Genomic DNA, 17,936 nt, shown 5'->3' on the forward strand with positions numbered 1-17,936 from the left:
TTTGTGAAGTTCAAGTTGAAAAAAACTATATCAACATGAAGGTGCAGTGTAGCATTGGACAGATTAAATCAAGTAATAACATTGTTGCTTCGTATCCTGAAGGCCCACCTCTACATACAGAGATTTTGTTCACAAGGGTAATCAGAAAAATATTCCGTCCAAATGTGCCTGACTCCTAATTTAAATAAAGCATCATTTCCCCCTGTCCCAAGGTTCCTCTAGTTCAGGGGTGGGCAAACTACGGCCCGCGGGCCACATCCGGCCCGTTGGTCTTTTTTATGCGGCCCGCCGAAGATTGGTCCGTATGTAACCGCGGCCACTTTATCTATCTATCTATCTATGTTGTGCAAATTTAACTATGACGCCAAACTTGAGTTTTGGAGGGTGTCTCGGAGAAAAATAGTTATTTTTCCTACCCTGAGTATGGCAGGCGTCTCTTCCACTTAAAAACAAAACTCTTTCCTCCCTCGCTTTGAAAAGGGGAACTGTTAACAAATGCAGTTTTTTATATGTATCGTATCTTATGCTGACCCGGCCCGTCCGTCAAATTTTAAAAGTCAATGCGGCCCCCGAGCCAAAAAGTTTGCCCACCCCTGCTCTAGTTGAAAGTAGTCTAAAATTGTTCCCTAAAACTTGCCAAAAACCAATGTTAACTAAGTGATGTAATGTTAGGAAATTTTGAGTGAAAGGTTAAGGGAGGTGATAAATTCTGTGCATGAACAATTTCAGCATAAAAACGGAAAGTTGTGAAAATTCACCATATATCTAATGCTAGTTATGACAACAGAAGAGTAGTGACAAGTGCATGGTGATGTCGTATGAAAACTTCATCCTTTTGAAAGGATTCTTTACTAAAGTCCCAAATTAGAAGTGAATATGTGTCAGAGAATTGCACAGCAGGTATCCAGAGTCAGAGATGCTGACATTAACTTGGAGTTTTCTATAAATATATTTTACAACTATATATACAGCAAACTAGATAGTCAGACAAATAGGAACATCGTCAGGTAAATCAATACAGCAGGAATATCTTGAGGTAAATTACAGAACACACACAGCACACAGAGGACAAAGGCGGAAAACAAGGAAACTCCCTCTTTACACTCACACAACCAATCACAACTTAGATTGCCTCATGCAACTCTCTTCAACCTATTAAGTGATAACTGTGTGTTCTTACTCATTGTCCAACCCTTCACTGCTCCAGAGATTAAATTTTAATATATTTACAGTATGCAAATCTGTGTGTTTGCTTCATATCATGATACACATTTTGTCATTTGTCCTTCTTGCACATGCACACACACTCCACACAATCCCTAGAGCCAATGGATCACAAATAATCTCCTGAACCTTAGTTCTGTACTATATTTACTTTTAGGATAAGAAAGGCTGTTTTTAAACATGCTAATAAAGTCCTGGTATAATGCAGTGCCTTTCATAATATATTCCTTGTGCAAATGTCATGATTACCCGTACATATTTACAGTTTAAAGGTGTCTTTTTCTGTGGCATGGAATAGGGCCAAGATCAGGGTGTTTTCAGGATGTGGTGGAAAAAATTAATGAGGCTGCCACAATAGTATGATAGACACTTGGTCAATTTTTATGAGCATTGACTGTAAGTTTTGTGGTACTACTTTGACAATAATAGGAATGAAGTTGTTTTTAATTAAAGAAGTAGCTACATATCTGCAGGATGTGAGGATGTCTGTATTTTGATTTAGTAAAGTTTATTCCTTGTCATCAGTTTATTGACTTTGTTCAATTTATAGTCTTTTAATTATTATTAACATTTATCTACGGATTTTTAAAAAAACTTTGTAAACCTTCCATAATTACTTCAGTCTTATAATTAGAGGTGGGGTTGGTGATCTTTTATGCTATTTATGTAGTTCTTTCAAAACTAAATTTAATCACAAAGCCGACAGCATGTTTATATCCAGAAATATTCAAAGATTAATTCTTACTACACTAGACCTAGAACTTGATTAAAATGTCTTAATTAAAACTAACCTACAGTGTATCCATGCAACTGTGAGTGTGCATGGGTGCATAAAGGACAGGAAAATTGTTGATTTACTAAATAAACTTCCAGGATTCTGCAGAAGACAGTAATCACTTACAGTTTGACAAGTTAATCCATCCAAAATAGTAATATGCTGGATTCCTTCAGGCAATATGCCATATTCTCACTTTATTTAGAACAAGGTTTTATTCTACCAAAATCCTTACTGGGCTTTTCAAAAAGATCATATTCTATGAAGGAACAAATATGTTGAGACACACAAGGAGAAGAAGAATCTGGGTTGAATTTAATCTTTAGTTTTGTCATCTCTTCTAACCATGTCTGTATCTTAGACCCGTGCTTTGGGGCTTTAAATCAACAATGATACCCACGGACCTGGCAATAACTAATAAAATCCACCAATGTGCAGAAATGGTTAGACTAACCATGTTACTAAAAAATAAGGAAGTAATCTTAGGTGGGGGAAAAAGGAAAGGGGAGAAAGAGAATGGAAAATTTAAGATTGGGAAAAACAACTCTTAAAAAATAGAGTGAAAAATAAGTATAAAATCAGAAAGCAACAGAAGAGGGAAATGCAGAAGAGAGAATTAGAAGTAGAGAGACAAGGGGGTTAAAAGGGGAGGGAGAAGAAGAGGGGGAAGAAAGAAAGGAAAAGAAGTTATAAAGGACAGAAACAAAACATAGAGAAACAGGGCCTATTTAGAGATAATGGGTGAAAATTTAATGGAAAAGGGGATTCTACAAAGGTACATAAGATAGTATTGTTATATTAGAAACAGAAATAATTTTATTTATTTATTTATTTATTTATTTGATTTGCCAATTGTTTACAAGATAATAAGTATAAGTGTATACATAGTTGTGAATACATGAAATGGGTACATATAAGAAAAATAAAAGAAGAATAAGAGAAACAATAGGACAGGGACGGTAGGCACGTTGGTGCGCTTATGCACGCCCCCTACAGACCTCTTAGGAAAGGGGTGAGGTCAATAGTAGACAGTCTAAGGTTAAAGTTTTTGGGGTTTGGGGAAGAAACTACAGAGTCGGGTAGAGTATTCCAGACATTGACCACTCTATTGCTGAAGTCATATTTCCTGCAATCAAGTTTGGTGCGGTTGACATTGAGTTTGTATCTATTGTGTGCTCTTGTGTTGTTATGGTTGAAGCTGAAGTATTCATTGACAGGTAGGACATTGCAATGTATGATTTTATATACCATGCTTAAATCAGACCGAAGACGGCGTAATTCAAGGTTTTCTAGTTCTAGAATTTCAAGTCTGGTGGTATAAGGTATTCTACAACGAGTGGAGGAGTGGAGAACTCTTCTTGTGAAATATTTCTGGACTTTCTCAATTGTGCTAATATCAGATATGTAATGTGGGTTCCAGACTGATGAACTGTATTCGAGTATTGGTCTAGCAAATGTTTTGTATGCTCTGGTTAGTAGTGTGATATTACCAGAGAAAAAGCTACGTAGGATTAGGTTAACAACTCTTAATGCCTTTTTGGCTATGTAGTTGCAATGGGCTCTAGCACTTAGATCATTAGAGGTGAGTATTCCAAGGTCCTTTACATAGCTTGGGTCATCAACAAGATCTTGACTATTCAGCTTGTATTTTATTTTCTGATTTTTTTTGCCAATATGTAAGACAGAGCATTTAAAAATGGTGGAAGCTTATGTTTGATAAAATAGCTATCGTAATTCAGTGGAATGCTTGTCAATAAATAAATGTAACAAAATGAATATTTAATGATTTACAAAACATATGTGAAGAGAAATAAGAGAAATAAGGGAAAAATTAATTATGGAGATTATATGTGTCTTTAAGGAAGTATGATATTTAATTGAAAAGAAAAGATGTTAAGATTTTAATGATTATTAATGATAGAACTGAATTGGAATGGAATGAGGGTTTATAATTACATATATTTATAATCTTTTTTTTTTTTAAGAATATCTGGGTGGATGGTTGGGGTGTGTTTGAGCTGGAGGTATTGGGGGGGGTCTATTTGTGCCCAGGTGTTTGCTTGGCTTGTGGTGTGGAGATTTTTTTGTTTGTGAGTGCAGGCTTCCAGATAATTGACAGTCTGGTGGACTCATCTCTTCTATTCATGCTTTCAGGTCTTTTTTCAATCTCTATGGCTTCTCTGATAATTCTGTAGCTGGGGTTTTCTATAGTGGCTAGGGTTTTGGTGCCATTGAAGTTGATGCTATGACCTGTGGCTTTCATGTGTTGGACTAGTGAGGAAGTGTGTTCCAGCATTTTTACTGCATTTTTGTGTTCATCCAGGCGGGTACTTATTCTTCTATTGGTCTGTCCAATGTATGTGGCCGGGCATGATGCACAGGGGACTTCGTATATGCCTTGGTTTTCCAGGTCAATTTTATCTTTGGGGTTTCTGAGGATGGCTGCTATTTTTTTGTCTGTTTTGAAGGCAGTCTTGATGTGGTGTCTGTGTAGTATCTTACTAATTTTGTCTGTAGTGCCTCTTATGTAGGGCAGGACAGCTGTTCCATAGGTCTGTTCATCTTCTGGGTCTCTATTATGTCTCAGTGTGTTTTTGTGGATCAAGCCGGTGATTTTGCTTTTGTGGAAGCCGTTGGCTGTCAGTACTTTGGTCAGGGTGCATAGTTCAGTCTTAATGTGTGTCTTGTCTGCCAGGTGTTTGGTTCTGGTAATTAGTGTTTTAGCCACGGAGTTTATCTGTGCTGGGTGGTGGTGGGATTGGGCGTTAAGGTAGCGGTTGGTGTGTGTTTTCTTCTGGTATATGGTGTGTCCTAGTATGCCATCTGTTGTTTTTTTTTTTTTTTTTTTTTGTAGATTAGTACAACTAGAAATGGTAGTTGTTTGTTTGTTTCCATTTCCATGGTGAATTTGATTTTGGGGTGTGTGCTGTTTAGGTATGTTAGGAAATTGTTTAGGTTTTCTTTTCCATGGGGCCAAATCACAAATGTGTCATCGATGTATCTTAAACATAGCTTGGGTTTGTGGGTGGCATTAGCTAGGGCTCTGGATTCGAATTCTTCCATGAACAGGTTTGCAATGACGGGTGACAGTGGTGATCCCATAGGGGCTCCTTCAATTTGCTTTTATCTTTGTCCTTTGTAGATGAAATATGTGTTGGTTAAGCAGTGTTCTGCTAGTTCCATGAGATGTTTAGCTGGTTGATATTTATTTTTGATGATTTCAAGAGTTTCTTTTATCAGGACTTGAGTGAATAGTGAAACCACGTCGAAACTTACAAGCAGATCTTCTTGTTCCACGTGTAGATCTTTGATCATTTCCAAGAAGTGGTATGAGTTTTGTACATGTGAAGCTGCTGCTTCAGCATGGGGCTGTAGCTGCTTTGCTAAGTGTTTAGCTAGGTTTTGTAGTGGTGCTCCTCTGGAGCTGACTATGGGTCTGAGAGGTATGCCTTCTTTGTATATTTTTGGGAGGCCGTATAGTTTGGGGCATCTGGAAGATTTTTCTCTTGGGATGATCGTCTGTTGGATCTCTTTGCTCATGTGGCTGGTTATAATTTTATTCTTGGTTATTTTTTTCCAGATATGTGGTTGGGTCCGTGTTTATGAGTTTGTATGTGGAGTCTTGGAGTAGGTCTGTCTTGGAGTAGGTCTGTCAATTTTGTTTCGTAGTTTTTTCTATCCCTTACTACTGTGGCATTACCTTTATCTGCTGGAAGTATGATTATGCTGCTATCGTTCCTTAGGGCTTGCGGGGCTTTTAGTTCCTCTTTGTGCAAGTTGCTTTTGGGCATATAAAGATTTTCTAGTGCCTACTCTGTGCTTGGTAAAATTGGACTGTTGTTTTTCAAATCTTTTTATCTTTATACTTTTTAAACATCCAGACAATATTATTTATACAGCAGCAAGACAAATAAGTATTATATGCATGTTTTTTCTGCAACAAAGTTTAACTCACAGCTTAGACAAATATACATGCAACAACCAAATTACATTCTATATTAAATGCATAACTTTGCTTTCCTTTGTTGTGCTTTAAAATATCAACTGTGGGTAATGTAGTGCCGCAGAAGAATAACAAAAAAAAATATTTACTATGATCTTTATCCTGATGGAACCTGTCTACAGCTGCTATTTTAGAAGAAAAACATGCAATGGAAAATGTATCTAAAGTAATATGCTTTTTGTCCCTAGGCTATCAGAATTATATCTCTTCTTGAGGATTTTCTGGAAAGGAATTCCAATAAATCACATTTGTTGTTCCTATTTTGAATGTTGCTAGTACTATTACTATTAAAACAGTTTTCAGAATTGGGATGTGACTTCCTGGCTACTGAGTTTATCTGTATAACACATAAATATATTTTTAAGAATATTTCCAGGCCAAAACCTCAAACTGACTGCATGAAAAATGATCTGGCACCAATCTTTCAACAGACATCAAACTAAATAACAAATAAAAATTAAATCCAGTAATCAAATAATGTAAAAAGTGAAAACAAAACCAACATTCTGAACTGGATCTTAGTTTAGGAGATTGTACAGTCTTTGATAGTATATCTAACTATGCTTCTCCTTAAAATTATAAAGAATATAATAGCAAAAAGCAATTTGGATTTTCTGTTGTAACTGCAGTTTTGTATTTGTCATTACTCCGTGAATTCTTTGCCAATAGCCCCATCTTCTGGTCTCATCCAGTATATACTAGATTTATTTTAAATTGGTATAGTGGTCAAGGCATCAGGCTAGAAATCTGAAAATTGTGAGTTTGTTGGCTGGAAATGGAAGCCAGTTGGGTGACCACAGTATCTCAGCTCTAGGAAGGAGGAGGCTTCTGAAAAAGCTTGTCAAGAAAACTGCAAGAACTTGTCCAGACAGCTTCCAAGGATAGCCACAATTGAAAAGGGGAAAACAAACAAAAATAAAACCTGGAAGGATTTAGACCATTGGTGGCTAACCTTTTTGGGCTCGTGTGCCAGCACCCAGAAGGCAATGTGCACGGCGGCCCCCCCACACTCCCTCCACATTCATGCACAATCCCCCCACGCCATACCACTCTGCACATGCATGCGCAATCCCTGTGTGCACCACACATCTCTGCACATGCACATATGTCTCCCGCACATCCCCACACCCAGCGCACATGTGCCAATAGATAGATCACTGAATGATTCTGTGAGCAACTCAATCTGCCTGCCTGCTTTGCCTGATTTTGGGTAAGGTAAAAGTTGCTCTTTTTTAATAAAAAAATTCAATATTTACATACATGGTGTGTTGTGAGTTAATTTTGTGAGTTTGCTTGCTAGCAAATTTTATGAATACAAATTTTATGTGACAGGCTGAGCTAGCCGATGGCAGATAGATAGATTTCTGAATGAATCTGTGATTCTGTGAGCAACTCAATCTGCCTGCCTGCTTTGCCTGATTTTGGGTAAAAGTTGCCCTTTTTTATAAAAAATTCAATATTTATATAAATATTTATAATATTTACATACAAGCCATGCCCAGCCAGTCACATGACCACCAAGCCACACCCCCAAATTAGGCCACACCCACATAACCGGTTAAAATTATGAGTTTGGTGGTCCCTGAGGTCCAAAAGGTTGGCAACCCCTGCTCCACACTGATATGGTGCAGGAGGTAAAAAAAACTTGAAATAATACAAGTAGTTGTATTCAATTTAATTCCTTCACACTTAAGCCTACTTTAAAATTACGTACTTGGTCTAGCTTTGCTGTTTTTAGGAAATGTAGTCTCAGCATGTTAAAATTCAGTGTAGTCTTTTGCTTTCTTCATCCCCCACTATAATTATCTTGATTTTTAAAAAGCATTCTGTGTACACTACTGATTTCTGAATTAAGGACCCACAGTGAAGGTAAGACCAAGACTTCACTAAAATATAAAACTTAAGAAACATTAATCTTAATTATTGCCTTCCTAAGTAGAATTTTCTCTTGATCTTTATCAAGTGTAAAGTACCAAATTTCCCAACAGGTTATCAATCCAGTTTTTCAAGAGTATTGTGAAACACAAACATCTCAGCTAAGCTAATAAAAGATGTTTGGAACAATGCTGCCCTATTTTTACATGTTATTATCCTGGCCTCGATTTTATTTATGCCCCTTAAAACAAATAAACAAAAAAGCAGCATGAGAGACCAGAGGCACATATGGTGCTCAACTAGACAATAACGTAGCATCAAACAATGCTTCCACCCTCCCATCTGCAGAGTTGCAGCAAACCTCTGCTAAGACAACATCTGTCTTTCAATTATTACATGTTCATTTTAACATATTTCAAAATCACCCAGCCTTCAATCTAACAGGAAGCTACTGGAAAGGCCCAGACAGACATGCTGAAGCAGCCTCTCTGAGGATTTAATTGGAGTCAGATTTGCCATAGTCAGTTAAGTACATGTTCCTTTGGTACATGTGCGACTAATCTACTTTTAATTGAACTCCATTGTTTCTTTATATTTAGTAAACAAATGTGCAAAGGTGCAGAAGCTGCTGCTTGTTTACTGCACAAACAGAATGCAGCTTGTGAAAGCTTTGGGGATACCATTCTGGCAGGCACTAAAAAAACACCGAATGTTTAATGCACCGGCATATTCCTTTCTTTACACTAAAAAAAAGGGAAAAGAAAACCACTTTTCTTGGACGTTTTCACACCAACTGTTTATTGCATACAATTTTAACAGCTGAGCACTGTGTATCAGAAGGTTAATTCCAAATGAAGGGGTGGAAGGGGGACAGAAACAAAACATGCAAAATTAGATTATTTTATTAGTTTTATTCTGCTTTTTGAGCTGATATTAATTCTCTCCACTTCAACTTTCTTCTCCTGATGCTGAAATTAACTAGACAACTTTACTCAAGTTATGAACCTTTTAACATATGAATAATAGTATATGCAAACCTGAATATCAATAATCTTTTCCATTTTAATTCACTGGTCCCTTACCCATAATCAGCAATATTATTCTCTATCCAAAGCTTGCATGCCACTCTGAGAATAGGAGAAAACAATATTAGCTATGGTATTAGATATTATTACTAATTATTACTATCTATTCATTTTAATGCGCATTTAAGAGCATAGTCAAAAAGATAATCAGAATAAACTTTAGCTCTTATTCTAGCTTTCTGTAATATATGGCATAATAAATTTGCAACAACTCAAAAAGGTAAATTCTACTGATTTCAATATTAATCCATAGTAATGTCTCCTGGTTTTTTCATCTAATATATGGTTTTTGTGAATAATCATAACTTGCTGTACATCACTATTTTGCAAAAGATTTACTGACATTTGCTACATTTATTAGATCTTTTTGCTGAATTAAATTATCCATCTGGCAATGGAATGATTGAATAAACAGAACATATTATACTCTATTGTCTTCTTTATGAAGGATAATACCAAAAATTATCTCTACTTCTCACTAAATATCCTGGTATTCCAATTTGTTTTATCTCAAAATGTTATTATTGAATCAATTGTTAGGTAGTTTGCACAGTATACCATAGTATTAACTCTAAGCCTTTTTAGACACACACCCATACATACTGTGGTTTCTGTATTTTACTGTCCACAATCAAATAAATATCTGATTGGTTGATTGATTGCTAAGTTAAGTACTGGTTTACTTTCAGTTGGTATAAATCAAATGCATTTATGCATTGTGTTGAAACAGTTACTGGAAGTGAACAGTTACTGGAAATTACTTAAATATCCTTGTTACCAGAGGTGGTATTCAGCAGGATCTGACCAGTTCTGGAGAACCGGTAGTGGAAATTTTGAGTAGTTCGGAGAACTGGCAAATACCACCTCTGCCTGGCTCCACCCACATCTATTCTCTGCCTCCCCGAGTCCCAGCTGATCGGCTGGGTCTTTTTTATTGCCCTGTACAGGAGAACGGAGCTGGAAAGCAGGTTAGTGGGATGGGGAGGGAATGGGATTTTGCAGTAACCTTCCCCAAGGAGTGGGGTGGGAATGGAGATTTTGCAGTATCCTTCCCCTGCCATGGCCACCAAGCCACACCCACCAAGCCACACCATGCCCACCAAGCCACACCCACAGAATCAGTAGTAAAAAATATTTGAATCCCACCACTGCTTGTTACAAAGAGCTTTCAAAAATTAAAGTAGAAACTTACATTAGCATGGTCATTTTTCTTTCCTTTCCATAACATAGTAATATTGGCTGCCATATTGAAACTGTGGGATGCTATGCACCAGCAGAGGATAGGCCAATATCAGTGTAATATATTGCTATTTTATCAAACAGATGTAGAGCAGGTTTCCCCAGTCTGGTGACCACCAGATGTGAATGGATATTTGTTGGCAGGCATTACGTTGAACAATTTTTGCAAGTTTTTTGGAATAAGTAAACTAGCCCTCTTCTTCTCAATCCCTTATCCCCACATATAATCCATCAAAACATTTAACTTTAGTATGCAGGCTTTAGAAGTTATGGTCATTTCTCATTTGTGGTCCTTTTCCTGTTCTTTGTTAGGAAAGGAAGCTGACAAGTCTTTAATTCAATTATAACATTCTCATAGTTTCTGATCAACCAATAGAATCAAATGGATTCAACCACATTTTTCTTAGTTGCAGAAAGTAACCGAGACAACCTTTGATTCCCTATTATTAGTTATAAGATTCTTACAGATAAAAAGCCTTATAAACACAATTTAGTTCTGCTCCTCATCTGACCCTGTAAAAATTGTGATAGAAACTTTCTAGGAACTGCCCGAATATTATAAACAAAATATTAAGAAATAGAACTGTAAAGATGCAACTTTATTTATTTTTTTATCCCATTTGCCATTTGTTAAACCTAAGACCTAAGTAAAACCTAAGATAAGATATGCCACCATTCACTAAAAAAAAACCTTCATAATAGCATATGTTACTTGAGATTCAGTCTTTGAGGTTAATCCTCTTGTCCACTTTTGGGCAGTTTTCAACAGAGGTTGAAGATGTCATAGCAAAAACATTTTGAACATATCCACATTAGTGGTATTCTTTCAGCAGACAAATAGGCCAACATTAATCTAATTTAGACCTCATACAGAGATTGCTGCATCCTTTAATCAGAATGCTGTGCTTCATCCTAGCAGAATCTCAAAGTGACATCAAGTTGAATATCCAATGTCAGTGGGGAAATTTAATTAAACTGCAGTCCCTTTATACCAGCACAAATATTGTGAGGGAAAACAACTCCTCTGACATTTTGCAAATAGGTTCAGTAGAATCTGCTGTGTTTACTCTGACTGACATTTGTTTTTCACTCAATTATCCTTCAGCCCTTTCTTTTCCCTCCATAATTTATCACTAGCAGCTTTGCCATAATAATAAATATAAAGTTGTTTCCCTTTTTTGTTGTCATCTTGTATACTCTTTTGGGAGCAATTGTGGAAGAACTATTACCCAAAAACATCATAGACTCATGATTTTGTGGTAGCCTGTTATTGTTCACAGGATTTAGTGGTGTAAGTCTGAGACAATGCCTAACCTTAAATGCAAGAGAAAAACAATTTTGTCTTTAGCAAACAACAACAAAACAGTTATCTTAAAGTTTTAAGATTAAAAGAAGATTGATTGCATAATAGTACACTACCATGCCTTGGCAATTAACTTCAACTGAATGTGATTATTATTTAGAAGACCACTTAGGAAAATTTTCCTGTTTTTGTAACTCAGTTTTTCTATAACTTCCCAGTTTTAATCCATTATAATTCCAACTGCATCAGGAAAAACCTTGAAATCAGGAAAATCCCATTGACTTTAGACAAGAGGAAAGCTCTTATAGCTAGGAGCATTCTTTCTATCTATCAGTCTTTCTTTGTAAAGGCTGATAGACTTTTATTTGTTTTGCTTTTGATTTAACATAAAGTAAGATTCCTAAAACACCTCATCTGCTTCTTAAATATGCCATTAGCTTATTTTTTTTAAAAAAAAATATTGTTAATTATATTTCTACCACAAAATTATGAGCCTTTTTTTTATCATCTTGAAGCAGCATTCATACCTAATGCTCTGATGTTCCCACAGTAACAATCATGTGATGGGACTGGGCTGAAACAGAGTGTTGCCCCACAGTCATCCAAGTGGCTTTAAATGAGACCTATAAATCACAATCTCCTGGTTTCTAGTCCAAAACTGTAGTCACTACATTTGTGTTGATTGGGCAGTTTGGTAGTATGATCTGGTGACTTCAAGATTCATTAAAAATGGGCTTAGGGCTACATTTGACCAGCTGGCTAAAAGATATCTCACTCTGGGTAAACATTACTGAGCTAACTGAAGCAAGATCTGATTATGCACAAGGCATCTTTTGTATTACAAATGGTTTGAGAAGTTTAATACTTTCATACCCTATTATTTTCAGCTTTCTTTTATCCCTTTTAACCTCTGACAGACAGGGTAGAAAAATAAACTTTGGTATGCAAAATAGTGGGGAAGAAATGCCTTCATGATAAGGAAACAAAACATTTAATAGCTGCGTTAAGTGGCTAGTCAAAGATAGTCCAAAATTTCAAGGCCCTGTTAATATTAGCAGTAACTAAGTGCTTATATACTACTTCACAGTGCTTTACAGCCCTCTCTAAGCAGTTTACAGAGTCAACGTATTGCCCTCAACAATCTGGGTCTTCATTTTACCGACCTCAGAAGGATGTAAGGCTGAGTCAACCTTAACCTTGGTCAGAATCGAATTCCTGACCGTGAGCAGTGAGTTAGCCTGCAATACTGCATTCTAATCATTGCACCACCACAGCTGTGCTGCCATTGCTGCCTCAAACTGACCAAAATATTAGCTTATTAACAAGAGTTGGATTTTCTCTGTCAATATTAAATAACTTCTTAAGAATTATGTATCTGTGCAAGTAGTTATCAACTTATAACCATTACTTTAGTGGCTGTTTAAAGTTACAATGGCACTGAAAAAGCTATTTATAACTAGTTCTTATACTTACAACCGTTTTAGCATCCCATGGTTATATGTGATCAAAATTCAGGCACTTGGCAACTGGCATGTATTTATGACAATTGTACTGCCCCAGGGTCATGTGATTACTATCATGTGTAGCCTTCCCAACTGGTTTCTGACAAGCTAAGTCAATGGGAAAAGCCAGATTTGCTTAAGGACTGCAACAGAAATGTTGGGCTTAATTGTACTCATAAGTCAAGAACCACCTGTATATTCGAGAATTAACTATCCCAATTGTTGCTATTATTGTTACCAATATTCTTTTTTCATGGAGGAAATAGTCTAATTATCTGACACAGCAAAATCTGATTCAAAGGAAATATGCACTTATAAATCGTTCTTTTTTTAATTTCACCCTGAGCAAAGATGAAGCATATTATATTTTATTGTATTTTTTTGAAAAATATGCTTCATCTGGGAAATTCATCAGCAGTTACAATAGTATTGTTTTGTTCCCATAAAATATGGATGTCAGCATCTGGAATTTCACAAGGAAAAATTCTGAGATGGAGTTTAAAATCATCATTAGTCATTTGTGGTTATGGTCATCTTTTTTTTTCAGCTACTCATAAAGTGTTTTAAAGATGTTCCATCTTATATATGTCCTACTATAATTTATACATAACTTTCTTTACAAAGTATAAGAAATCACTTCTTCACATATTCCATACAGCTAAATACAGGATACATCATTATAACTTTTATGAACTTATAAGTACTTAAATACATTGGAGATACAGCTCTGACAAACAGGACTTTTGCTAATAGAAGCATTTTCGTATATAGCTTTGAATGAATAGAATAGAATAGAATAGAATAGAATAGAATAGAATAGAATAGAATAGAATAGAATAGAATTTTCATTGTCACTTTAAATGTACGCTAATCAGCATACATTAAAATGAAATGTAGTTGCATTTAGCTCTCAGAAGATAACCGTTATGCATATACTCACATACACACACATATATGACACAGAGAAACATCACAGTCTAGTTCAAATGTATACATATACATGATGAAAAAAAAATCCTGTAAGTTTACAAAACAGATGGCACAAGGAACAAAGGAACAAAGCTATTACAGTATATAGTAATCCTGCTATAGATACTTTGAAACCTCCTCCCAGAAGGGCAACAGAAACAGACCATAAAGTAGGTGTGTGGGGTCTCTGACAATGTTTCAAGTTCTAAGCACATAGCACTTATAAGCAGTTTCCTGAATGATGGGAAGTGAGCTTCCTGTAATCTTGGCTGTTCTTACCACTCTCTGTATGGACTTTCTATCTGAGGCACTGCTGCCACCAAACCAAACAGTGATGCAGTTTATTCAAACTCTCTCAGTTATGCCTCTGTAAAAAGTGGCCAGGACAGAAGGAGAAAGATGTGCTCTCTTCATCTGAAACAGGAAATTCAAACTGGTTTGCACGCTTCACGAAAGATAACATATGAAGGGACCAGGTCATATTGTTAGTTATCCGCACCCCCAGATACTTAATACTATTGACCACTTCCACAGCTGCTGACCTCCACAGCTTGATAACCAGAAAAAAAGAAAAGAAAAACAATACATAATGCAAAAAGATACAGAAAAAAAGAAAGAAAATAACAAAAAAGAAGACTATGTATAAAAATGAAATAATTTAATTTTGGTTTGAAACCTTACCTGTATAGAATCACATTATCTACCATGTTTCTCATATAATAAGGCCGGGTCTTATTTTATTTTTTTTGAGCCCCGAAAAAATGGCTAGGCCGTCTTTTCGGAGGTGACTTAATTCCCCCCCCCCCTTGCATCCTCGGGTGGGCAGGTGGCGATGGCTTGGATGTTGACCTCAGTGTTGGTGGGGCACTTCGTATTGGGAGACCTTCTGCCACCATTGCTTTCCCTTCTCCCTGTGCTGCCGCGGCATTTGGTGTTTCCAAGAACACCTGTCTCTTTTTCAGTTTTCCAAAAATGATAGATCCAAATTTCTTCAAATAGAGATAAAATATTCCAAATTTAGAAATATTATTTAGCAACCCATTTGTGTATTTACATCTTAACTTCCTGTTTAGAACTTGGTTCACATTTTCTTCATCATTTAAAAGGTGGAGAAAATTGGCTGCCTTTTTGATTCACAGAAAAACTTCATACATACTCTTGTGCATTGCAAAGCACATCTAGTCATAGCCAAATATCTTATCAGGCAGTATGTCCTTCAAAATCAATCCTGGAATATTTCAGTTATATTTCTTCCTGATTGACTAGACTCCTAATCACTTCTATGATACTTACAGCATTTAACATCCAGCAAAAGGATTTTTGTTAGAATCACTTTTGTGGCTTGCTAGCATTTACAGTACAATGTCATGAAAATGTACAACCAGTGAAAGCACTTCAATTATAGAAGTCCATTAACTGCTATCAAACTCTGTTCTGGTAGAATCTATTGTGTTGAGATTGGCCCGATCTTATATGTGGAAACAAAATGTGTAATCTCTCAATAGTTGCCATGCATGACAATTTTCCAATCACATTCACAGTTGTTTAGGCAGAGATGAAGAACAGATTTCATAACTTCATAGAACCCTGTTCTAAAAATGTGGTTTGTTTTGTCTTTAGACTTTCTCTCTTTCAACCTTTACAATATGATCTACCAGTGATTTGTTTGTATAAATTTGGATCTACTTTGCAGCTTTATAATGCCATTGGATTTTCTGCTGCTTATGACCCAATAAGAACTGCCATCAGGAAATCAAAACCAAGAGTTATATATACGAAGACCAAGGCTACTCCTATAATGGACTCAGACATTTCATTTATGTAGCAGAACTCCTATTCTCTCTGGCAGAGAAATCTTTCCTTCAGATCAGCAACCTTTCCATTCCTGAGTTTCAGCCACCCTAATAGCAATGTTGGAAAGATTTAACAAAGTTAAATCTATGAAGTTCTTCTCTTTTTTTTAACAGTTAAATCTATGAAGTTCTTCTCTTTTTTTTAACAGGGAGCCCAAAGTATCAGGCTACTAGAACTTTTAAATTTCCTTTTCCTTTTTTTATAGTAGTATGAGGAGGTGAGGGGTTTTAGTTACTCCAATGAAATAGAAATAATTGCACTACGGAGATGTTCTTAAATGCAAGTTAGACAATCTCGTCTTTTATCCACTGTTGCAACTTGAACAATGGTAATTTCAAAAGAAAAAGCATTTAGGAACAAAATTTATGACAAAATATCATACCATCTTCAAAAATTTAAGTGGAACCTGTAGTGTCAGAATGATAATAGTTGGGCAGATTCACCTGGTTACCAAGCTGCTATCGCTGCAAATGTTTTTGCAAAGTGCTAACACATGCAACATATAGTGAAAGTGTGGAGTGTGGTAGAAGCTGAAATTTATTTTATTTCATTTTTTATGAAATAAAATAAGGTTAAATTTAATTATTTATATCAGAAAGAACATTTGGGTTAGGGTGAAGGAAGGGACCTGACTTTGAGTGAGTTTTTAGTATGGTCTTAACTTTCTGAGATCAGCAGGAGTGAAAACAATTGGTGGGGCTATTTCAAAATGTTCTGGAGGAATTTCGAAGGTTGAAATGATGCCATGTGAAGTTCTCCTATTAGTTGTGGGATTCAAATTTTTTTACTATCAGTTCTGTGGGCGTGGTTTAGTGGGCATGGCAGAAGGATACTGTAAAATCTCCAGTCAGAGGTGGCATTTGCTGATTCTCCAAACTACTCAAAATTTCCGCTACCAGTTCTCCAGAACTGGCCAGAACCTGCTGAATACCACCTCTGAGTTGGATCCACATTGTTTCCCAGATTTGACCTGTTAGGACAGTCTAAGAACAGCACAGCTCAAATTAAAAAGCAACAACAACAAAAATAATGTAGAGATTCATGTAGCTTACCTGCAACTTAAATAAAAAATATTTTCATTGTTCTACAGCTATATTCAGCAAAGTTTCTCTAAAAGAGTATTCACATTTCTGCATATATTATTTTAAATGTACAATTATTGTTGATAGACCATTTTTTCACAGTTGGGAAATTTTGAATGACTTTTATCTGAACCAAAGCTGAAGCAAAGCCAAACATGTTTCATAATTTACTTATACACTTTATAAAACTTGGCAGTTTCTAACATTTTGAGGTGTAATCCTCACGCAAGTAAAGTGAAATGAATCAGAACTTTCCTGATGGCTCTCATACTGTTGGAGCTGCAAAGTTAAAGAGCTAGTTAACTGATCAGATGTTAAGCCTGACAGAAAGACAGTAGAAGATGAACAAAAGTCAGCATTGGGAAGGTAATTACCATCTGTAAAACAGCCAAGTCAACCATCTACTATTTGAAGAGGGGGCAATCTTCAGAATAACAGAACAGAGTTGGACAAATCTCTTCTTAAAAACCCCCAGTGATGGAGCACCCACAATTTCTGATGTGTGTTTCACTGATTAATTGTTCTATTAGGAAATTTTTTCTTAGTTGGTTCTCTCCACAAAAGGTTCTCTAGATTTAGGACCCTTCCAATGCAAAAGATAATATTTTTTGACCAGACAATCCTCCCCTTAAGTGAATTTGTTGATTATTGGGAAAGCACTTTAGATAACAGTCACTGCTTCCCTTAGAAAATAAATACTGCTGTGCATACTTCATAATTAACTTCCAGATGGGGAGGAAGGAAGGAAGGAAGGAAGGAAGGAAGGAAGGAAGGAAGGAAGGAAGGAGTAACAATGGCCAAGCAAATGAGCAGCAACTTCAGGTAGTCATAACGATAGCTAAATCAAAAGAGGGAGAAGGCTTTCTGTCAGGAGGCACACTAGAATGAGGGAGGCAGCAAAGTAAGGTAAAAGAAGGATGGCTTGATTGTGTAGGTCAGTGGTGGCGAACCTATGGCACACATGCCACAGGTGGCATGCAGAGCCCTCACTGTAGGCACCTGTGCCATTGCCCCAGCCCAGCTCC

The sequence above is a fragment of the Notechis scutatus genome, chromosome 4 (assembly GCF_049901735.1).
Source record: "Notechis scutatus isolate UNSWTSFEM ecotype Mainland chromosome 4, rNotScu1.2, whole genome shotgun sequence".
NCBI lineage: Eukaryota > Metazoa > Chordata > Lepidosauria > Squamata > Elapidae > Notechis > Notechis scutatus.